We start from the raw sequence: 25824 nt of genomic DNA, 5'->3' as shown, positions 1-25824 counted from the left end.
AATAAATTAATTAATTTATTTTTGGCTGTGTTGGGTCTTCGTTTCTGGGCGCGGGGTTTCTCTAGTTGCGGCGAGCAGGGCCCACTCCTCATCACCGTGTGCGGGCCTCTCACTGTCGTGGCCTCTCTTGTTGCGGAGCACAGGCTCCAGACGCGCAGGCTCAGTAGTTGTGGCTCACGGGCCTAGTTGCTCCACGGCATGTGGGATCTTCCCAGACCAGGGCTCGAACCCGTGTCCCCTGCACTGGCAGGCAGATTCTCAACCACTGCACCACCAGGGAAGCCCAGTGCTGGACCATTTTTAAAGTCTTTATTGAGTTTGTTAAAATATTGCTTCTGTTTTGGTTTTCTGGCCCTGAGGCATGTGGGATCTTAGCTCCCCCACCAGGGATCAAACCCACACCCCCTGCACTGGAAGGCAAAGTCTTAACCACTGGACTGCCAGGGAAGTCCCAGTAAGCAATTATTTTTTGATCTGAGTTTGTTGATAACAAAATTTCTTGTGTTCTTGGGAATGCAAATTTTTCCTTATAGCAGAGTTAAGTACAAGCATACACACACAACCCACATCTCTGACATAGCATTCTTATTTGTACATGCTATGTGTCAATAAGTAAAAATGGATAAAACACAGAAGAAACACCTGGAAGCAGTTAAGTGTGATAAACCAATGCATTGAAGAGAAGGACTGTTTGTGACCACCCAGAGGGGTGGGATAGGGAGGGTGGGAGGGAGGGAGATGCAAGAGGGAAGAGATATGGGGATATATGTATATGTACAGTTGATTCATTCTGTTATAAAGCAGAAACTAACAAACCATTGTAAAGCAATTATACTCCAATAAAGATGTTAGAAAAGAAAAAAAAAATTGGTTTTGAGTCAAAAAAAAAAAAAGAGGACTGTAACATGACACTAGCAATGGATCATATCTGAGGTGCTAGCCAGCTGTTCTTTTTAATGAGCAGTTTCTTAAGAGTACTAGAACCTTAGGTTGATGACTAACTTAGGGTTAAAAAAGCTCACATACTCAATGGAAGCATACTTTCCAGCCAAAAAATAACTCACTAATAATGGTGAGTGTCACAGAACAGAAACATTTGGGAATATATATAGCTGATACCTGTATAAACCACAAAGCAAAGATATCTTAAGATCCAGTTAGTGGAAAATAGGCCCAAATCAATGCCAATGCAAATATATACCAACACATTCTATTACCAAACTACCCTCCATAAGCTATACTGATAACAATAAAACTAAACTCAGGATAATTTGTAATTTAAAAAGTAACAGTGATGTAAGACAATGATCAACTCAAAGAAACACTGAAGTACATTGTTTTACCTAAGCCAAAAACTAGCCTATATTTACTCATATAGTAGCTTACTGGGTAAAATGAAATCTTTGGAATGGTAAGTACATCATTTCCCTAGAAGTCCAAGAGGATGAACATCTCTGGACCAACTAGCTAGTAATTTGTTATGAGATGCAGAAACTTGTAAGAGCTCTCATCATGAAAAACATCAAAAATATTTAACTTATGGATTGTAAAATTATTCTCTGAAGATCTTAATATGAAAATAATTTAAAAACCTTGATACAGAGAATTCCTTGGCGGTCCAGTGGTTAGGGCTCTGCGTTTTCACTGCCGAGGGCTTGGGTTCAATCCCTGGTTGGGGAACTTAGATCCCACAAGCTGCGTGGTGTGGCCAATAAAAAATAAAAACCCTGATAATCCAGTTTCAGAAAACCCTTCAGCTGTATTTGGGCCAAAATTCTCATTCATTAATTAATACTTAACGATAAACTAGCCCCAGGACACAGACAAAACAGTACTTTTTAATGAATACAACTGGTATAGTAAAGTTGCTCCAAATTCTCATGCAAAATATAATCACAACCGTATACTACGTTAAAATTTCCCAGTTATTTTATTGTCTCTTTCAATCATCTCTGTTGCTTTTCCTGTCCTGTCAGAGTTTGACCCTAAGCAAAGCCCAGAATTCTAGCACTGAACAAAGTGGAGTAAAACATAAAGCATCTTAGGATTTAGCTTCTATTTTTCTTTTTTGTTAAAACATTTTCTATGTATAAACTTATTTTTTCCTAAGTAAAATATTTCTAAATGCCCAACATTACTGTTTTTGAATATGGTATTTCCTTTGCCAGTGCCTGGTAACCAGTATAAAAACTAAGACTTAAAAAAAAAAAAAAAAAAAAAAAAAAAGCCTATGCCCTAGATTTTGACGAATCTCTTGTAGACCACCACTAATAACTTTAGAGCAGTGGTTCCCAATCTTTTTGGGTATGAGGATAGCTTTTAAAACTGCAAAAATTTTGGGGGGTAGAAGAAATGGCTATAGGGGGTCAAAGGTAGAAACTTCCAGTTGTAAAATAAGTAAGTCATGGGGGTATAATCTGTAGCATGGTGACTAGTTAATACTGCATCGCACATTTGAAAGTTGCTAAGAGAGTAGATCTTAAAAGTTCTCATCACAAGAAAAAAAATTGTAACTAAGGTGAGGGATGTTAGCTAGACTTATTATGGTGATCATTTCACAACATATACAAATCAGTATGAAATCATTATGTTGTACACCTTAAACTAATGTCAATTAAACCTCAAAAAAAATTTAAAAAATAAGGCCATTAAGGTGGGCCCTAATCCAATATAACTGGTGTCCTTATAAAAGAAAACCTGGACACACAAAACACACCAGGGACATGCACACACAGAGGAAGGACCATACGAAGAGGCAAGAGACTGACCATCTGCAAGCCAAGGAGAGCGGCCTCAGGAGAAACCACCCCTGTCGACACCTTGATCTCTCAGACTTTTAGCCTCAAAAAAAAGGGCAAAGATTATCTGCCGACTAGGAAAGTACAGTAAACAAACAAACAAACAAACAAAAAAACCCCCTGCATTTGTCAACACATTAGATCCTTTGCAATTGGGGCTCCTGGCGCACAAAGCACCAGTGCCCAAGAATAATAACTATGGGGCTTCCCTGGTGGCACAGTGGTTGAGAGTCCACCTGCAGATGCAGGGGACACGGGTTCATGCCCCAGTCCGGGAAGATCCCACATGCTGCGGAGCGGCGGGGCCCGTGAGCCATGGCCGCTGAGCCTGCGTGCCCGGAGCCTGTGCTCTGCAATGGGAGAGGCCACAACAGTGAGAGGCCCGTGTACCGCAAAAAAAAATAAAAATAAAAATAATAATAATTATGGAGAACTGACAATATTTCTGCACAAGAGCCTTTCATTTATGTCCTTAAGGACCATTATCTATTAACATTTAGCCATGACGGGACTAAACAATTTATACTCTGATAAATGTATCAGATGATACTTACTAAAAGTGACAAAAAAAGGGAAACAAACAAAATCCCTACCTAAGAAGGTGCCTTCCTTTGACCTCTTGGGCCAAACCACCATAAAGCCCCCTGTTAAAGCAAAGATGTCTTTACATTCAACACTGAATTGTGAAAAAAAATTACATGACCCATGGCTCTTCAATGAACTTAGGATTTCTTAAGAATCCACTAAGACTTAAGTTTGTGTTTCATGTTTTAAATTCTAACTCTTCCCCCATCTGTACATGAAAGCACGAAGGAAGCCCACGACGCAGGCTCTCCATCTGCCTTAGTATTTATATTAAAAATTTATCTGGGGGGGCTTCCCTGGTGGTGCAGTGGTTGAGGGTCTGCCTGCCGATGCGGGGGACGCGGGTTAGTGCCCCAGTCCGGGAGGATCCCACATGCCACGGAGCGGCTGTGCCCGTGAGCCATGGCCGCTGAGCCTGCGCGTCCGGAGCCTGTGCTCCGCAACGGGAGAGGCCACAACAGTGAGAGGCCCGCGTACCGCAAAAAAAAAAAATTATACTCACTTGGCAAGCAGACTCTTGACCTGAAAATCAAGAGAACTAGCTCCTCTATTGACTAGCAGTGGGACCTTCGGGAAAGGGTTTAAGTGAAGTCAACAATTCTTTGCAAAGAAAAATAGATGTATGTTCATGTACAGTTGTCCATGGCACCTGTATTCATGCTCCTCCCTAAGGTGTGAGGCCCGAGTCCCGCAAAAAAAAAAAAAACAAAAAAAACCCCGGGGTATAACTACCTTGTTACAGTTTTTCTAGCAGATTTCTAACTTAACATCCCTTAGCTATTATTTGAGCATACATACTCATTAAATTCCTACCAACTCTGCATTAGTGTACTGTTCAAAGGAAACAATATTGGCCTAAAATTTTCTTCGAGGGGGACCTACAACGAATGTGCATTTGGCTATCAGTCTATTACAGTTCAAACAAAATCCTAATTTAAAAGCCAAAAAAAGTTTTAAAGATAAATGTTTGGGAGCAGTTTGACACCATTCCTTATTCTACAAAAATTCAAATTCCTTTTAGAAGTCTTACCAGACTTCTAGACCTATTATTAATGCCTCCCTTTTTTACCTTTTTTTTTTTCTTTAATTTTTAATTTTGGGCTGCACTGGGTCTTCGTTGCTGTGTGTGGGCTTTCTCTAGTTGTGGAGCACCAGCCCTAGGTGCGCAAGCTCAGTTGTGGCTCATGGGCTCTAGAGTGCAGACTCAGTAGTTGTGGCTCACGGGCTTAGTTGCTCCGTGGCACGTGGGATCTTCCCGGACTGGGGATTGAACCTGTTGTGTCCCCTGCATTGGCAGGCGGATTCTTAACCACTGCGCCACCAGGAAAGTCCTTTACTTCCTTTTTAAAAGGTATTTTCTTTGGGAAAAAACTGATTTATCAAGCACAGCTGAGTGTGCATCTATGCCAATTTGATACAAGTAGGTTTTGATTTCTAGTAGCAAAATTATTTAAAATTTCAAAAATACAAGAATTCACAGATTATTTCTTTATAAGAAAACAAGTACGTTCACGGGTGGACTCTGGTGGTTTGCTGCTTGGCCCAATAGGTCAAAGGGGGGCACCTTTTCAGGCTGAAGAAGAAATCAACTGAGTCAAGCTGCTCTCTTAGGAACCAAATCCTAGGATGCCTATAGTTCTTAAACTTTTTGAAGAGTAAACACAGATTTCTGTGATAATCTTAAGAAGATTATGAAACATTACCTCAGAAAAATGTAGAGGCAAAACTCAGGGAAAAATTCTAGGGATTCCTAGGCCTCTGATCTACACTCATTCCTGAAACGCAGGCAGTCTGGGATAACAGAAGCCGGTAACTGACTGAACTGGTAAATACCCTGGAAGTCAGAACTTACAATATGTCCAGTAGGGGACAAAGTCCAATAAAACCTCATCAATTTCCTCTCTTTATCCAGATCCAGGACCCCTATCCAATTTGAGGCAAAGAATCCTAGAGGAAAAAGGGGAAAAACTACAGATGGATGGCAACACTCAAAGTCAGGAGGAGAGGAAAGTGCAGATTATGTTGGTGGAGTCTTCTTTAAATAACATAAGTAATACAGTATAATGAAAAGATCCTGGAATCATACAGGGTTGGCTCACCTTATTACTAGTTGTGCGATCACTGATTCAGTTTGTTCATCTGTAAGCCACTCCTATAGCACTACTTTGAGAATTAAGTAACATAACATTAAGAGAACTTAGCAAGATACTTAGCACACTGCAGGCACCTACTTTTGGTATGCAGGGTTACAATATCAGAGAAGTAAATAGAGGTCAAAAGGCAAATAGGAACCACTTTCCTGCTTCCAAGGCAATAGTATTTAGTGGAAGAAAGGAACCTACAGTTTGAGTTTTGTTAATAACTTGCCAAGTCTACTAACATTAAAACTTGCTAACAGTCACAGAATAATCTGCACTCTTAGTCAAATACCCTATTAATTTTCTTAGAGAAATCTGAACTGTTTGGCATTGATGTGGTATTTATAAGATACTTTTTCAGAAATTCAACCAGCTCATAAAATGAAATCTAATATATACTGAACATACTGTTAATTTAGCCACTTCCTTCCTCAATCCTGTCCAATTCTTCTCAGGAAGTCTCTCCAGAATTCTATACAGACTTTTAAAAAATATTAGTTGCCTTTTACTACAAAGTCATATCTGCGTAGCCACTCTGTTTTTCCACTGATTGGAAGTATCATGTGACAGTCACAAAAGGAACTGGGCTCAGAAAGCAAGTAGCACCAATGGGGAAAGACCGAAACATCTGAGTATGTTACTATCTGCTTTAACAAGACTCAAAACAGCCAATTTGATAGATACCTTTATTTTATCCTTTAAAATGTTTTATTGTGAAACATTTCAAACAAGTAATAAGAGTAAACTTTTAGAAGAAACTCCATTTATGTATCATCTTTCAAGAATTACCAACTCACAGTCAATCTTGTTCCATCTTTTACCTCTCCTCCATTCTAAAGCAAACACCAGGAACATATCATTTCGTCCATAAATATTTCAGCATGTATCTCTAAAAGATTCTTTAAAAAAAAAAAAAAAGTGTGCATTTTAGTTCCTGTTTTGTTTTGGACGGAAGATAACTTTATTTTTAAAAATTTTATTGGAATATAGTTGATTTACAATGTTGTATTAATCTCTGCTGTACAGCAAAGTGAATCAGTTATACATATATTTACATATATCCACTTTTTTAGATTCTTTTCCCATATAGGTTATTACAGAGTATTGAGCAGAGTTCCCTGTGCTACATACAGTAGGTCCTTATTATCTATTTTATACGTAGTAGTGTGTGTATGTCAATCCCAATCTCCCAATTTAGCCCCCTCCCCTTTTGGGGGGAAGATAACTTAAACCACCATTTTGTCCTTTCCTAGAACTCCCATTCCTATATCTAAAGGATTGTCATCCAATCTGAATTCACTTTAGCACTCCTGAATCTCACTCTAATCCCAAAGTACTAAAACAAACAAAAACCTTCCAAAAAAATTAAAGAGGGAACACTTCAAAACTCATTTTACCCTGATATCAAAGCCAGATATTAATACTACAAGAAAAGAAAACTACAGGTCAATAACCCTGATGAACATACATGCAAAAATCCTCAACAAAATATTAGCAAACTCAATTCAACAGTACATTAAAAGGATCATATACCATGATCAAATGGGTTTTATTCCTGGGATGCAAGGATGGTTCAACTACCGAAATCAATCAATGTTATACACATTAAAAACGACATGATCATCTCAATAGATGCAGAAAAAGCATTTTACAAATTTCAACATCCTTTCATGATAAAAACTCTCAATGAATTGGGTACAGATGGAGTGTACCTCAACGTAATAAAGGCCATATATGACAACCCACAGCTAACATCATACTCAATGGTGAAAAGTTGAAAGCTTTTAAGATCAGGAACAAGACAAAGATTTCCACTCTTACCACTATTATTCAAAACAGTAGTGGAAGTACTAACCAGAGCAATTAGACAAGAAAAAGGAAAAAAAGAAAAAAAAGAAAAGTCATCCAAATCAGAAATAAAATCATCTCTGTTTGCAGATGTCATGGTATTATATCTAGCAAACCCTAAAAATTCCCCCCAAAATGTTTAGAATAAACAAATTCAAGGAATTCCCTGGTGGTGCAGTGCTTAAGAATCTGCTTGCCACTGCAGGGGACATGGGTTCAATTCCTGGTCCAGGAAGATCCCACATGCTGTGGAGCAACTAAGCCCGTGTGCCACTACTGAGCCCATGCGCCACAACTACTGAAGCCCGCACACTGCAACCACTGAAGCCCATGAGTCTACAGCCCGTACTCCACAATAAGAGAAGCCACTGCAGTTAGAGGCCCACGTGCTGCAACAACGAGTAGCCCCTGCTCGCCGCAACTACAGAAAGCCCATGCGCAGCAACGAAGACCCAACACAACAAAACTCCAAAACAACAACAACAAAAAACAAATTCAGCAAAGTGACAGGATATAAAATCAATATATAAAAAAATCACTAACAACAAACTACAGGAATGAGAAATTAAGAAAACAATCCTGTTTACAACAACATCAAGAAGCATAAAATAATTAGGAATAAATTCAACCAAGTGAAAGATCTGTGCACTGAAAACTGTAAAACACTGATGAAACAAATCAAAGACACAAATGAATGGAAAGACAGCTCGAGCTCATCAACTGGAAGAATATTGCTAAAATGTCCATACTATCTGAAGTGATCTACAGATTCAATGCAATCCCTATCAAAATTCCAATGGCATTTTTCACTGAATAGCCAAAGCAATCTTGAGAAGGAAAAATGAATCTGAAACATCCTATTTCCTGATTTCAAACTATATTACAAAAATTCAGTATGGTGTCATAAAAACAGAATCATACATCAATGGAACAGGCTGAAGAGCCCAGAAATAAACCCATGCATACACGGTAAACTAATTTTCAACAAAGGTGTCAAGAATATACAATGGGGAGAAATTCAGCAAAAGCTATGAATTAGGACTTCTTTGGATATTCTTTAATTTTGAGAAGCATCTTTCTGTTACTAGAGCTGTTACGAGTATTTTATAGGCCATGACAGCACTGTAAGCAACCTAAGTGTCTATAAACAGATAAATGGATAAAGAAGATGTGGTACATACACACAATGAAGTATTAGCCATAAAAAGAGAATGAAACACTGCCCTTTGCAGAAAAAGGATGGACCTAGAAATGATCATACTAAGTGAAGCCACACAAAGACAAAATTGTATGGTATCACTTATATGTGGAATCTAAAAAATAACACAAAAGAACTCATTTACAAAACAGAAACAGACATAGAAAACAAACTTATGGTTATCAAAGGGGAAAGGGATGGGGTGGGATAAATTTCTGATAAATTATTTCAAAATATAAATCACAGTACTTCTACAGCTGATAATTCTGATGCAGTAATTTTTCTTAAAAAATTTAACTCTATATAAATCAGTTTGTTGTAAATCTGAATTGAATTTTAAAATGTAAATTTATGCAATAGCATTTTAGTGTTTCCTCTGACATTTTCTGTAAATAATGGAGGTTGTACAAGAAACTAAAAGTGGCTTTATTTGCATATAATTAAAATATAATGTAATTAAAATTTCATTCATATATATATAAAAAAGAATACACAATGGGGAAAGGATAATCTCTCTTTACCATAAATGGTGCCAGAAAAACTGAATATCCACATGCAAAAGAATGCAACTGGACGCCTATCTTATATCACACAGAAAAATCAACTCGAAATCTATTAAAAAGACATGCATGTGAGACCTGAAACCAAGCAACTCCTAGAAGAAAACATAGGAGATAAGGTCCTTGACATTGAGCTTGCCAATGATTTTTTTTTAAATAAATTTATTTATTTACTTAGGGCTGCACTGGGTCTTCGTTGCCGCGTGCAGGCATTCCCTAGTTTTGGCAAGCAGAGGCTACTCTTCATTGCGGTGCACGGGCTTCTTACTGCAGTGGCTTCTCTTGTTGCGAAGCAGGGCTCTAGGCGTGTGGGCTTCAGTAGTTGTGGCACACAGGCTCAGTAGTTGTGGCTCGCGGGCTAAGAGCACAGGCTCAGTAGTTGTGGCGCATGGGCTTAGTTGCTCTGCAGCATGTGGGATCTTCCCAGACCAGGGCTCAAACCCGTGTCCCCTGCACTGGCAGGAGGATTCTTAACCATTGCGCCACCAGGGAACTTCCGCTAATTATTTTCTTAAAAATTAATTTTTATTAGAGTACAGTTGCTGTACAATGTTGTGTTGGTTTCTGGTGTACAACAAGGTGAATCAGTTATACATATACACATAACCAATTTTTTTTTAGATTTCCTTCCCATTTAGGTCACCAGAGAGCACTGAGTAGAGTTCCCTGTGCTATACAGTAGATTCTCATTAGTCATCTATTTTATATATAGTAATATATATATGTCAATCCCAATCTCCCAATTCATACCACCCCTACCCCCTTGGTAACCATAGTTTGTTTTCTACTTCTGTGACTCTACTAATGCTTTGCAGGTAAGTTCATCTGATTATTTTTCTAGATTCCACATATAAGCGATATTATATGATATTTGTCTTTCTCCTTCTGACTTGCTTCACTCTGTATGACAATCTCTAGGTCCATCCACGCCACTGCAAATGGTATTATTTTGTTCCTTTTTATGGCTGAGTAACATTCCATTGTATATATATATCACATCTTCTTTTTTGCCAATGATTTTTTTTGATTTAACACCAAACACCAGGACAACAAAAGCAAAAAGAAACAAGTGAGACTACAACAAACTAAAAGTTTCTGCAGAGCAAAAGAAACCATCAACGAAAAGAAAACGTAATATGGAATGGGAGAAACTATTTGCAAACCACAGAGCTGATAAAGGGTTAACGTCAAAAACATTTAAGGAACACATACAACTCAATAGCCAAAAAAAGGAAAAGAACAAAGAAAAACCCAATTAAAAAATGGGCGAAGGACCTGAATAGATATTTTCCCAAAAAAGACATAAAAATGCCCAACAGATCCTTGAAAAGGTCAACACCACCAATCATCAGGGAAATGCAAATCAAAACCACAATAAGACATCACCTCACACCTGTTAGGATGACTATTATCAAAAAGACAAGAGATAACAAATACTGATGAAGATGTGGAAGAAAGGGAACCCTTGTGCACTGTTGGTGGGAATGTAAATCAGTGCAGCCACTATGGGAAACAGTCTGGAGGTCTTCAAGAAATTAAAAGTAGAACTGCCATTTGATCTAGCAATCTCACTTCTGGGTATATATCCAAAGGAAACAAAATCACATCTTGAAGAGCTATCTGTACTCCCATGTTCACTATAGCATTATTTACAATAGCTAAGTTATGTAAACAACCTAAGTGTCTGTTGAAGGATGAATGGATTAAGAAAATGTGATATCTACCTATCTATCTAGCTGTTTACCTACCTACAATAGAACATTATTCATAAAAAAGAAGGGAATCCTGCCATTTGTGACAACATGGATGAAGCTGGGGGGTGTTATGCTAAGAGAAGTCAGACAGAGAAAGACATATGTTGCATGGTATCACCACTTATACAGGAATTGGTAAAAAACAAACAAACAAACAAAGCAAAAACTCACAGAAAAAGACTGTAGAATGGTGGTTGCCAGGAGTTGGAGTGTAAGAGAAATGGGAAGAGGTTAGTAAAAGGGTATAAACTTTCAGTGAAAAGGGTGTCTAAGTTCTGAGGATCTAATGTATAACACATATTGGAAAACTGAAACGTGCTGAGAGATTAGAATTTATAGGTTCCCTAGCACACAAAAAGGTAAACGTGTGATGGATGAATGTTAATTAACTTAATTGCTGGAATCCTTTCACAACATATGTGTATTTCAAACAATCATGTTGTATGCTATAAATATACCACAATTTTGCTTGTCAATTATACCTCAATAAAGCTTAAAAACAAAACAAAAGACAAAAACACCTGACCTGATGAGCAACCTGGACTTACATAGCTTTACCTGAAGGCACTTAAAAGGCTGATATATCTTAGAATTCCAGAGTTAAAAAATTCCTTTCACTCTGGTCAGTATACACGGTGCCCTAGACCCAGTGCCCTAGAGCCGCTTCTAATGATGTCTGAAAAGGACCTTGGATCCTGAAAAGAAGTTTTGTTTCCTTAAAGCTCCCTTCTCTGGACTTCCCTGGTGGCACAGTGGTTGAGAATCTGCCTGCCAATGCAGGGGACAAGGGTTTGATCCCTGGTCTGGGAAGATCCCACACGATGCAGAGCAACTAAGCCCATGCGCCACAACTACTGAGCCGGCGTGCTGCAACTACTGAAGCCCATGCACCCAGAGCCCGTGCTCCACATCAAGAGAAGCCACCACAACGAGAAGCTGCGCACTGCAACGAAGAGTAGCCCTCGCTCACAACTAGAGAAAGCCCGCGCACAGCAACGAAGACCCATGTAGCCAAAACAAAACAAAACAAAAAACCCACACCCAAAATTCCCTTCTCTATTAAGATATTTAATGTAATTATATTTATATAGCAAGCACTGGTACATCTGTAAAGTCAGAAGCCTCAAATTTTAGCTAGACACCAATTATTCCTTTGTTAACAGTTGGTTCTTTTCATATAACCAAGTGAAGTTGTGAAAATCAGATGCTATATTTACAGCATGTAAGCATTACTTATCCTAAGATGCAGACAGTTTAAGAATTGATCAAATATTCATAACAATAACGAATTCCAAAATAAAAGCTAACATCTAGAGAATGCTTATTTTCTAAAAGCCACTGTGTCCTCAATCACTTTGTATGCATCAGCTCATGTAATGCCCACAACAACTTCATGAGAAAGGCACTATCCCTATGTAGCCAAAGACTTACACTCACCAAACTGAGAAACTTGTCCAAGGCCAGAGCAAGGAAACCCCCAAACTAGAACCTGAACCAAGGTCTATCCAATTTCAGAACCCTCACACCTTTAACCACTATCACTTCACCGTCTGGCATATCTTGATTTAATATTTTTTAGCATACAAAATAAATATACTAGAATGTGACATAGAATTGCTGAAATGATGCTGTAACTTTTTTCTTTTTAGGTATTATAATTAGAAAGGATAAGACAGATTTAATATTTAACAGGTTTAAGATTTTCAACAATCTGATTTTTAATTTAAAACTTATAAAATCAAATAATTTGACTTTAAATGACAAAGCTAAAAATCAGATGACATCCTTTCTAAGATAATATCTAAATTTCAGGTCTAAGGGTGAATCATTGAAAAAACGTTAATTTATGACCTTTGTACTACAAGTACTTCCAGTGTCCCATGTGGTAGTCAAGGTCAAGTATCTGAAATCATCAGGGACAAATGGAAAATGATCTAACAACTCAAGAGAGATAATTTTTACCAGAGAAAGGAAGTTTCTTATCTTGAACTGTTTATATTAAGTCAAGAAATTCTGGACCCTAGAAGAACAGAAAAGTCTATGTCCTTTTCCATGGCCTAAAAGTTATCAGTTACTGAAAAATCTAGAAGCAGATAAGTTTTAGTAAATAAACTAACTTATATGCTTTTGTGTCACGACAGAAGCACCACCACAAAATATCACTTTAAATAGTATTCATATGAACCTGTATTCGTAAGTCTTATATATAGGGACAGGAAGATAACAGAATGGAAAAACCACTGTAATTTGACTGTATATCCTTGGAGGGATATAGGCTCAGGGCAAAGACAAACAAACAAAACAAACTCACTTTCCAGTGATCATATTGTTCTGCCATTCTAAAACTGTTGTGTGTGTATCGTGGGACAAAGCAAAGTAATTACATTGGTTATTAGAGGAAACTGGGATTTGGGGCATGGGGAAAAGATTAGGCTTATGAAAATATCATGAAGCACTAAATTCAAAATATAAGTTATCAAATACCAACAACTGATATTTTTTTTTTTTAAAAAAAAGGAAAGACAAAAAGAGGAAAGGAGAGAAACCATTTTTTAGTTCTGTTCACTGAAAAGGTCTAGAAAAAAGGTCCAACCCAAGAGCACTAAACACTCCTAACTCCCAGACCATGGTCTCTAAGTACCATTTCCCACTAAAAGAAATCAGAGTTTTGCAGAAATGAGTAATTCCAGGTTTGGGATGGGAAATATACAAAATGATCCTAGAACATCTTGTCATACTAGAAAGCAAGCAATCAATCAAAACAAGCCAGGAAACGACTGAGAATAGATAAAAACGACTTAGAAGTCAACAGCCAAATGTGGGACAATTTGAATGTCAAAACTAGTAACTCCAAGGGACTGAAACATATCAAACAGGTTTAAAACCTTAAGTACACAATAATAATAACACTTTATTGCTCACCTCTAGACGATGCTAAGTTACCAACCCATTATTTTGAAAATTAGTAAGAGGGGGAAAAAGAAAACCAAGTACTGATCTTGCTTTTTGTATTCAAACTGTATCTTAGGGTACCATATAATTAATGAGGGGGAGTATTACAAAAAATAAATGAAGTAGTGATAGAATATCACCATTCCACACCATAAAGGAAATAAGGATCTAAGCCTGTTCTTCTCAAAGTGTGGTCTGAGAACTCCTGAAGGTCTTGAGATTCTTTCGGGGAATAAGTGAAGGCTTCCCCTTTTTAACTACACATCTGTGTCAGGCCAGATTTTCTTCAGTCTTTAACCAAAACAACTTATCACAACAAATTAAACGCAGAAGTAACTATGAGAAAGCAGTTACCTTCTATCACTAAAGAGTCTTACAAAAATGTTAAACAATGCCATTAAAAAAACTGGAAAGTTATTTTTCATAACAGTCATGTTACTTATGTCAGAAGGATTTGTTACTGCTATTCTAAAATTGGTTAATAAATATTTTAAAATATTATCACTTTTAATTTCTAATATGGTAAATCTCAATAGAAACTACAAAAGCAGAAACCCTCTGGGGCCTTCAACAGCTGCCTAACATCACAAAGACAAGCAGACATTATGTAAGTCTTAAGGGAAGTATCCACTACTTTTTTAAAGTATACTTGAAATGGATCTAATCACTAATTTACATAAAATATGGGGGGGTCATCTAATAGGAGAATATGTTAAATGACACCATAGAGACACACTTTCCAAAATCCAAGAGTAAGAACTCAACACAATGATAAATTTCATTAGTCAGTGTATTACATGAGAAAAAGAGAAGAGAGAAGCTATAAATTAGAAAGACACAAACTAATCCACCAAGTGCAACGAACGTATGGACCTTATCTTGACCAAATGGAATGGTTTCAGTAAAATCCAAAGGGAGTCCATTTTTCTACATTCCCTCTATTTTGTTGTATTTGGAATTTTTCATCATAAAAAATTAAATCTGTACCTATCCCCTCCCTCACCACAAACTAAAAGGAAAAGAAAAAGGCATTCTAAACTGTCCACGGGGAAATGGGGGTTCAGAGAGGCCAAAAGAAAAATCCTAGCCGAGAGGACAATCAGAAGAGCTCTATAAAAGAAAACTGCGTTGCTATGGAGTGATGAAAAGTTCCACGACCCTCTATAATTAGGGTGAGCATGTAATTTACGGCCCAAATTGGGACATTTTTGAGAGTGAAAGGGGTGCTATTACTAACTACCTGGTAGACATAAAACAGGACTCTCCCAGGGAAACCAAGACGTATGGTCACTCTATCCACAAAAGATTAAATTTAAAAATCATTTTCACAGAAGATATTCAACTCAATCCGTTGGGTAACCATTTTCCATAGAAACATATTCCTAATGTAATAGAGTTCAGAAAAGCTAAGGTATTCTTCACACACAAAAAATTACTTTTCAACTTTCTTGCCTGGCACAGTCATATCATGAAGTGGGATATGCCTACTTCTCTTCTTGTTGCTCTGTGTATTCTGCAAACCTCCAGCCATTCCTTTTCATACCAACTGTGCATGATAAACTATGAGGAAAGTTACACTTACCCAGAGCCTTGCTTTTCTAAAAATACACATCTTCCCATGGGCCTCCACACATGACTTAGTCAGACTCCTACTCAATTTATGAACAGATACCTTATTCCTAGCAATACTTCAAATCTTAACAGCCTAGGGGTAAAGCAAGAGTAAGCAAAAACATTTTGATCAGGTCAGCCAGCCCAAGCTCCAAAGGGCCTTGGGGTTGGCATTATAATTACCTACTTGTTCTAAAGTGGTACGGCTACAGTAACTGCAGAGCTCCATACATGTTAATATAATTTTCAAATTTTTTAATTTTTAGCAAATACCTGGTTTTAGTATTGCTTATATAACATGTCACCAAGAGATGAGTACCTGTTAAACTGTGAATATTTTATGCCATTTCATAGGCTTTAAAGTATTGGGTAAACCTTTTCAATAAAAGTAGCCTAAATATGAAAGTATGCAACAATTTGGTACAATTTAGCCTCATCCTAAAATGTGGATTGATACCCTGTCAACCTACCTTTATTCTTTTCTATTACTAAGCTATGACATTAAAGTTCTAATTGCCATAAATAAAACTAAATTTGTCTAGTAAGAACGCAAATAATTAAAAACGGACTTCAAAAATTTGGACTTGCTTCTACAATTTCCTCAAGCCCGTTCTTTGTTATTTTTGTTTTCTTAAAGTCATTTCACCATATATTTTCCAGGCTGTGGGCATAAAGACACTTAACTTGCATGGCTATAGCAGTCTGCACCACAGAAATCAAGAAAATAAAAATTTATGTATTCATACAACAATCTAATGCTACATGTGGCATGCAATCAATCACAGTCCCTCAAAAGTCTTTCTCCTTGTTTTACTTTAAGAGATTAAACTCTTTTGTCTTTAGAACTAAAATACAGTTTTTTTTAAAAAGTGCCCTCTACACTCTATCCCAAATGTTATCATATTAAACATTTATTTTTAAAATAACTATCTTGACTGTGGCTCTTCCGTTCCTGTCTGGTTTCTCTTATAAAATAAGTCAATTCTCAACAGCCTACGTTAATAAAGGAAAATGTAACATAAAGGCAGAGTAATTGCCAACAGGTCCTTCCAGGTCATTCCTTATAAATAAAACCTTCCTTGGATGCCAAGAATGCCCAAACAGTTGATTATTAACTGCAGATCATCCTCTTTCGCAGAGCTGTGTGAGAGTACAAACTGTATGTGTTGTGGCATGCACAGAGGTTGGTGGAAGGAAATAGAATTTTTCAACACAGGCCAAAGATCATAACAGGACAGGAATAAAAAACCATGGAGACAGGGGGACAAAAAAAGAAAAGAAACAACCTTAAACAAAATGACAAACAATGGGTGCAAATGTAAAACAATGACATCCATCTGGATATACATTAAAATTAACAAGTCAACATTATTAAATATGCTAACACTATACTGGAACATCCTAACCAGATCATAACTTCTAAGAATTATGAAATTATCCTCTTACTATATCCAGCAGTGCACATGCCTTATTAGATTACTGGATTTTATCTGAGTCTTCGCATTTCATGAGTGGGGAGGAGGAAATTTCAGCATCAGAAAATAATAAAAATAAAATTTCTTGTTTGGGGAGGTGGTGTGGGAAAACCAAGGCTTGAAAAACATAAATTATGCAGCTTGAAGAAAGAAGTCTGAAAAATGAAAAATCTATATTCAAACAATTTCACCTCCACTAAGGTAAAGGGGTAAATATTCATTAAGGTTTAATTTTTAACCTTACTTTTGTCATAAATCTGAGTTACACTAATTAGTAATTCCCAATTCAAATTGCAAATATTATCTACAGAAGAGATTCTCTCTTTTTTCAAGCTAATAATACGGCAGCATCTGGTGGTAATAATGATTGTGTGACCAACCAATGAAAAATAAGTATGCTTAAAAACAGTTTTTTCCCCTGTAAGGCTAAGAACTGAAATGGCTTATCAAGAAAGAGAATGCAAGGTACTGAAGTTATAAAACCTCTTTCACTACTGACTTTTAAGAATAGGACAAATTAGCTTTGTCTTTAAGTATATATAAACAATCGAATCATAATAAAAATCCTAACAGCCCATCCAATTTTCCCCCTTTGTCCTATTTTCTTTTTTGCTGGGAAGAGGCACTGCAGGAAGATAATAGCAGGAAATAAGGTGGAGCAGCTGCACAGGCAAGATGAGGTAGGTAGTGCTGCGTTTCACCTTCATTCTAGCCTACTGCTGACTACATCTTACTGAAAAAATGAGATTAGCTGTCTGGGGAGCCAAAGCAGTTATCAAAACCTTTGGGATCAAAATATGCGCCCTCCCCACTCTTGCCAGGAACTTTTTAGGGTAATAGGAGTACTAGGAACCACGATGAAGAGATTTCTAGTTATTTGGGAAGTGGTGTGTGTGCGCCCGAGTGTGTGTACATGCACAAGCATATGCGTAAAGGATGTTTACCCTAGTGCTAGCAATGTGGGTCTTAGGACACGTAAAGAAAACTGTCTGGAATGGAGGCCAGGGTTTGAACTAGATGGCTTCTATTTTACTCCCACAAATCTATGGAAATAATCCGTGTGAATGAATTTTAAAGAGAAGAAATGACTACCCTTAATTTCCATAGTAATATAAAATACAGCCCACTAAATTTCATGTTAATGAAAAAAACTTCTAACTAATGGCAGTGATAATTAGTCACTCAAATTTCCCTTTTCAGGTCAAAATATATCTTTACTGCCAAGACCACTGCACATAAAAATATAATGTTAAGTACGTAACACATATTTCTTTTACTGAGGGAAAAGACACAAAACTTGGTCAAGTTTGTTTACTATTACAATGTGCATCAAAGGCAGTTTTTTTAGCTATTCTATTAACTTAAAACATCTCTTCTTTGCTAATAGCCACAAGCTCTGAACCCATAAGTGAAAATTAGCACTCCAGTTTCCTTTATCATCTCCTCCAGTCTGGATAGAAGGGAAAACTTTAAAGCTAGTTTAATAACATTGCAATACAGGTGGTATCTCAATTCAAGCAACAGAGGTACTCTTGGAAAGCTGAGTTCAAACCAATCATGTCTAAAAATCAAATTCTCCTAAAATATATTAAGCATTTAAAGGAACCACAGCATATACCTTTTATAAAGCAGGAATCCTTTTGCAATCAAAATAACTGCTATCTAATTTGTGAATGCAATTCTTTAATATTTTGGGTTTTTAAAAAGAAGTGGCACACATGTATTGTTCAACATTTATTTTAAAACTAACTACAGGGCTTCCCTGGTGGCTCAGTGGTTAAGCATCCACCTGCCAATGCAAGGGACATGGGTTCGAGCCCTGGTCTGGGAAGATCACAAGCCACAGAGCAACTAAGCCTGTGCGCCACAACTAGTGAGCCTGCCAGTCACAACTACTGAGCCCGTGTGCCACAACTACTGAAACCCGTGCACCTAGAGTCTGTGCTCCGCAACGAGAAGCCCACGCACTGCAACGAAGAGTTGCCCCCGCTCGCCACAACTAGAGAAAGGCTGCGCGCAGCAACGAAGACCCAAAGCAGCCAAAAATAAATGAACAAATAAAATTATTTAAATAAATAAATAAAAGTAACTACAAATACTGTTCAGGACATTGATCCTTTTAACATTTTAATGAAAACCTCCAAAAACTTTCAAATATTTCATTATGATTTTGCTTAAAGGGATAGATAATGACAGATCTCTTCCAACTCTGATTCATATTAATTCTAATAAACTAGATGCAACCATCCCACTTGCAACTGGGAATTGAGCACGTATGTATCAAACAAGGTTGTGCCTAACTTAAAAGGGGGGGCTGGGTAAACCCCAGAGAATATCATGTTCTCCAGGAAGTAGGGATGAGACAAACAGTAAGTAACCTTTCTTTTTTTTTTTTTTTTTTGCGGTACGCGGGCCTCTCACTGTTGTGGCCTCTCCCGTTGCGGAGCACAGGCTCCGGACGCGCAGGCTCAGCGGCCATGGCTCACGGGCCCAGCCGCTCCACAGCATGTGGGATCTTCCCGGACCGGGGCACGAACCCGCGTCCCCTGCATCGGCAGGCGGACTCTCAACCACTGCGCCACCAGGGAAGCCCTAACCTTTCTTTAGTTAGCATTTTACATGATGGCAACCCAACACTTGAATGCTGAAGGATGCTCTCCACAATACTGATATAAAATTGGAGCTAACAATACGCAACTATTTCACAAAGGGAAGCAAACTATTCTACTTACTCTGGTCTAATCCCAACCCAAATAAGGACAATGTATGTATTGAAATATATAAGTTTTATTCAGATAGAATATTCTTTTCCATTTTTTTTAATGAGAATTCAGCTCTCAGATGCTCCAGAATTGGTCTACTGGGGGGGAGGGGTGATTTGTATTTAGGAGGGTGGAGAACATGGGATTTATTCTTTTAATCTATACAAAGCTTTAATTTTTTATTTTCCTTGGAGGAGGGGATGGGTTCCTACCAGATATTCAGAGGCATACTAAATTTGGGGTTAACATTATATGGTTGGCACAAATTCAATGCTCGAGTAGGAACTATAAATGATTTCTTTAATTGTATGCCAAACTGAATAATCTCCCAGGGAAAAGAACCTCCTCCCCCTGCCTTTCCTACCTCCTGCCCCTCCCCCATCAACACTGCCTCCCTGCTGTGCAAAGAGCCCTTTGTCCTGCCCCGCACTTATCTAGCTGTTTGGCCATATTGACAGGCCAACTAGAGGCATAATAAGCGAGTCAGTCTGATATAAGCAGCTGGCAATTTCAAACAAATATCTTCCTTTTCTACTCAGACCAAATCCTGCTGCAGAGGTCTCAGGCCCCTCCCATGCTTCCACCTATTTTTCAAACAGCGCAGCAGGGAATTCTGCATTTTCTCTCAATTAGGTAGCACATCAAAAACTTGATTCCCCAGACAGAAACAAATTCTGTATAAAGTCCTACATCCACTGTTTTTTCTGTGATTCATAACATAGGCCAAGGAGTACCCTCAGCTCTAGGTGTATAACGTGACTAACATGGCTAAGAAAATGATTCTTACTCCTTCAATTTGCCATCAAAACTCTGATAATTCTCATACTTCAAGGAAAGACAAGAGCACAGAAGAGGAATCAGTCAGATGAAATGAACAGTCGTATACATCAAGCAAAACTGGCCAATAATCCTAGTGTTTTAAAAATACTACGACATTATTCCAATAAGCAGAAAATTCCTTATCCCTGTCTTTATATCAAAGATACTTAATGTGACCCTTACATCTCTCCCTGAGGTATTCAGCAAACAAAATCCATATGATGGAAAAACTGAGTGAGGCAGGATGGGATTACAAATTCCTTGCTCAGTGAGGGCTCATATGAAGTAGACAGATTCTGCTTCATTGTTCCTTTATTATCTCTCATAGTTCCCTTCACAAAGTGTTAAGAGTTTAATATATTCTGTCAAAATAAGAGGATTCTCTAATGTTTTCCAACACCCGTCCCCCACCAAGTTACAGGGTATCTTTTTTCATAAGAATGCAACTAATTAAACAAAATATGTACCGAGATATTAAAGAAATGATATTCTATCAACCTTTGGTGAACTTCCCTGAACCTTTCCAAGAGAAATCAATCATTGCATCAAGGGAAAGGTTAAAAATGCCATTTCACTACATATTTTGGAATTTTTGGCAGCAAGGAATGGTATCAATCCCTGTTTATCATAGGTACATTATACCTATTTTCTAAGGAGTGCCTCTGAAAGGATTTTTTTTTTGTTTTTACAAATAACTACCAGTTGTATTACTAAATATTATCTTACGGAGTCAAAGTTTTGTTTGTTTTAAACAAACATCCCTATCAATAAGTTTTGGTTTTCAATAGCCAAAACAATTTTTATAAAAAAAATTCACTGCTAGGCCTTTTAGTTTCAAATTAAACTGACACATCACCAGAGGTGAACCACAAGTTATAAAAAATGTTTACTTTATTCATGATCCAATTTCTCACTGATAAGATGTATCCCACAATCATTAACTGTCCTTAACTGTGGCCTAATGTTTCATAAGTTATTTGAATATGAAGAGGATAAAGTAAAAGTGGTTGTCTGCACACCTACATTTTCTACCATATTATTTTCCTGTCCAAAGGAAAAAAAACAAAGTAGCCACTCTCCTCCAGAAAGGCCAAAATAAGCCCAGAAAGTACGTAAGTTCCTGGACACAAAACACTATCAAAAGATATTAAAAATTTCAAGCACACTGGTTAAATAAATCCTATGAAAAGGCCCTCTATGCTCTTAAGGAAATGATCTTACATTAAGATCACAAGGGGGTTCCAAACAGGAAATACAAGTTAAAAGCAATTACTTTATAAGGTAACTTTCATGTTACATAATAACTTAAAGACATTTATATCTGAACCATGTTAAACAGCCAGTATGAGTGAAACCATTTTACCTGATATGACATCTTTTATATGTGATAGTAATAAGAATTAGAACCACCTAAAATATTATCCATTAAAGGTTCTGTTTCATTAGTCTGCTTACATCACTGAGTGACAACGCAAGCAACCTTTGTGAATGACAAAACTCATTTCCATTCTTTTTGGTTCCCGCCACAAATGCCAGAGTCACACCACACATTATAGATGACTGGGTACATGTGCACAAAACTGAACGTATCAAAATTCTTAGGGAAAAAAATACATGGGCTGCAAGAGTCGTAGGGATGTAACTGATGGTATATTGGGGTGGTGGTTCTTCTTCAAGTACTTCCATACTCAGCAAACTGCTTCATCAGAGATCTCCCTGAAGTGTGGGAGCTCTGGGGGAAGAGAGACCACATAAGGGGCTCAGAGGCTGTCTTCTCAAGTATCCTGTCCACTAGATATTTGATTTCTGAATATTCTTTCTAGTCTGTCCCATATTTCAGATGGATCACGGCCAAACATATACATCCTTGTGATCTTAGATGACTATATTCAACATTATTATAATGAATCAATATCATAGGTCAAATTCTAAAGAAAAAAATCTAATCTGGAGAAGTCTATTACAAATACAGAAAAAAAGAAAATACTTCTGATAGTTATATATATAGAAATAATTCCGAAAAGAACAGTTCTTTTTAAAGTTTAAGATTCCGAATTTAGTAAAATGTTTAGCAAAACACCTGTTCAATAAGGTAAATATGGTCTAACCAGAAGTAAGGAGACATACAAATAAAGTATTAAAATTGATTTAATGATTAAAGAGATGGAGGAAAACCTGTCAGTTGCAGAAAAATGAACCGATATTTTCCCCATTCTCGTTCTCAGGGAGATCCTTAAATTCTTATTACTTTGGTTGTAAATGTATTGAAAAATTAAAACTCAAATGGAACTTCCAGTCCTATCCAAGCAAAAACCCCAGGCAAAACCCAAAATGTGCCAAAAAACCAAAAACCGAACAAAAAAGAAAAGTCTAACTATGATCCAGTTTCCAGATGGTGATATCCATAAATGGGTAGAAGGTTACGAATTGCTAGTTCTCATGTCCCCACCAATAAAATGCAAACCAGCTCAGCAGTGAAAATTCCCAGGAAAGCAACGTTTCTTCTTAGTCCTCAAGCAGCCATCGCCTAAGTACAGCTCCCTGCAGCCAACAGCATTAATGGACGCTGCACTGCTGTCCTTCCCTGGAGACAGCAGCCAGCACTACTCAAGCTTCTCACGTAGCAACCAGAGCTCCAGAGCCAGCAGCTGCTGCTGCCTTGTATACTCACCCCGGTGACACAACCCAAAGGAACAACCTTCTCCTTACCCCACCCCCACTCCTTACACACTCTTTTTTTGGGGGGGTGGAGTGGGGTGGGGGGAGGACTAGTGTTCCATGCCAGGAGAGCTGGAATTCTGCCTTTAGAAAGAAACAATCCTAAAGTCACCCTTTTAGTTTGAACTAAGGCCTTTTATTAGAAAAATCAACATTTACCAAATTCCAAATATATATTTAATAAGCGAGCAATTTAGGAGTGCAGATTAAGCTTTAGTCTTTAAAAGGCCAATTTGCCAAACACTCTTTACAGTCAAATTTAAATCTGCAGTTAAAGACAGCAGCTTGTGTTATGTCCTACCAAAGGACATAATTCATTTTTCTATATATAATGACATGCTAGGTAAACTTTAAAGATTCTAATCCCATAATGGGCCAGAATTTTTGGCTACAGAAAAAACTAATGATCCTCCTGAGAAAACTGGTAGAAACCAATAAAAAAATTACCTCTGTCCTCCAAGAGGCCCAGAAACCTCTGATAATGTGAATATTCTCTGCTTTAATACTACCTCAGATTCCATACACCTAAAATTACCATTTATAATTTTTCTCTCAAAGTGACGTAAAAACATTAATGATATAAAACTAATCACCAAGAAATTTTCCCAAATACGGGGTACACATTCTCCTGAAAAGTTCAAACACTCAACTCAGCTGAATCCTCCCTCATCAAAGTATAGCTATGTAACTGCCCAACAAAAAAATGTTAATATGACCTTGGTTACATATCTGTTATTTAAATGTAACTCGTTTAATCAAGTGCTAAGGGAAATTAGCAGAGGACCTAGGGATTTTTTCCAGTACTACAAGAACGGGGAAAACTGGAAAAATGAACTAACTACAGACAAAGCCCAACGGAACCCAGAGGTCTGGGCAAGAAATGAGTTAGTGAACACACTGCACGAGTAACATGAGAAAGCAGAAAATGCAGGTCATACACGCACCCCTGACCCAGACCAGCAGAGCTGGCTCCAGCACCAGTATACACGGGAAAGACCAGTTATTCCTAACAAGTGAGACAAGCAAAGGAACTCTGTAGAATAAATGAGCAGAGAAGGGGCTTTCCCGACAGTTAAACTTTCCCTCTCACGCGATTCACCTACTTAAAACCAGGGCTCTTCCTCACCACCATTCACTTCGCATCCCTGGCTTCCGCACAGACGGAAAGGGAATTCATAAAGGCTACATTTTTCTGCCTTTAAAGACGTTCGCAAATGATCGCTCTCCACGCCCAAGGCAGGCAAAACGACACAATCTGGCTCCACTCCAAGCGAGAACCCTACAAATTCAGTAGGGCCATCTCAGAGATACTGGGGCAAACGCCACCGAGAGCCCAAGAATGCGAGCTGGGGGTGGCGAAGGTAACGTCTTTAGTGTGGGGAACGAAGCAATCATCTGCGATGGGGACCCTGGCCGAGAGGGAAGGCGTCCAGAAACATTCTGGGGGGGGGAGGGGGGATGGAGATCGAGGCCCCCAGAGGGATCAGAGTTGTCACAAGGCCGCGCGAACGGGGGTGGGGGTGAGGTTTGGGGAGGGGAAAGAAGTGTGCCTGTGTATTTTGAGGGGAGACCAGCGAGAGGCCTACCCTCAAGTAAAAGGTAAATGTGGAGTAGGCAGTTCCCAGGAAAAGGGATGAAGAGGCGTGGGGGGAGGGGAAACGTCCTGACCCAGGAAAGACGTGAAAAGGGTAGCGGGGTCGACGAGATTACCGACGGGGCCTCTCTGCCTGGGCAAGAGGGGTGCAACGGTGTGTGGGGGGGCGGCGAGCGGGATGAGAAGGGGCAGCATCCTCCTTGCTGAGGGCCTGGGGAGGGCCAGGCCCACGTCCCGAGAGCGAGCGCGGGGAGACGGAGGAGGTGACCCTTCCCTCCCCCGGGGCCCGGTCGTGAGGGTAGGTCTCGCTTTTCTGTCGGACCCTTACCTTGTCCCAGGCCTGGGCCCGGGCTGCGGCGCACGGCACTCCCGGGAGGCAGCAGGACTCGAGTTAGGCCCAACGCGGCGCCACGGCGTTTCCTGGCCGGGAATGGCCCGTGCCCGTGAGGTGGGGGTGGGGGGCAGAAAGGCGGAGCGAGCCAAAGCCAGGGAGGGGGAAGGGCCAGGGAAGGAAGGGGGGACGGCACTACAGTGTTGGCGGACTGGCGGGACTGGGGCTGCGTGAGTCTCTGAGCGCAGGCGGGCGGCGGCCGCCCCTCCCCCGGCGGCGGCGGCGGCGGCGGCGGCGGCGGCGGCGGCGGCAGCAGCTCACTCAGCCCGCTGCCCGAGCGGAAACGCCACTGACCGCACGGGGATTCCCAGCGCCGGCGCCAGGGGCACCCGGGACACGCCCCCTCCCGCAGCGCCATTGGCCCCTACGCCCACCGCCCCGCACTCATTGGCCAGCTTGCCGCCAATCAGCGGAAGCCGCCGGGGCCGCCTAGAGAAGAGGCTGTGCTCTGGAGCTCCCGCTCCTCAGAGAGCCTCGGCTAGGTAGGGGAGCGGGACTCTGGTGGGAGGGGGAGCCTGGCGGTTTGGCGGGGGTTGGGGGGGGGGGGGGGGGGCGGCCCCCCCCCCTGCCGATGCAGGGGACACGGGTTCGTGCCCCGGTCCGGGAGGATCCCACATGCCG

At 39.3% G+C, this 25824-nt stretch overlaps 1 protein-coding gene across 1 annotated transcript in view; it reads right to left on the bottom strand.

Annotated features, from left to right (window-relative positions):
• SETD5 (SET domain containing 5) overlaps positions 1-25387 on the bottom strand; it is a 101818-nt gene extending 76431 nt beyond the window's left edge. The window contains exon 1 of the mRNA XM_007463717.1: positions 25141-25387. The gene's annotated coding sequence lies outside the window, so the exon portion shown is untranslated. The remainder of the gene's footprint in view (positions 1-25140) is intronic.
• Positions 25388-25824: the final 437 nt, after the last annotated feature.

The sequence above is a fragment of the Lipotes vexillifer genome, unplaced genomic scaffold, assembly GCF_000442215.2.
Source record: "Lipotes vexillifer unplaced genomic scaffold, Lipotes_vexillifer_v1.1 scaffold1387, whole genome shotgun sequence".
In the NCBI taxonomy this organism is placed as follows: Eukaryota; Metazoa; Chordata; class Mammalia; order Artiodactyla; family Lipotidae; genus Lipotes; species Lipotes vexillifer.
This window is presented reverse-complemented; position numbering and strand designations above follow the sequence as displayed.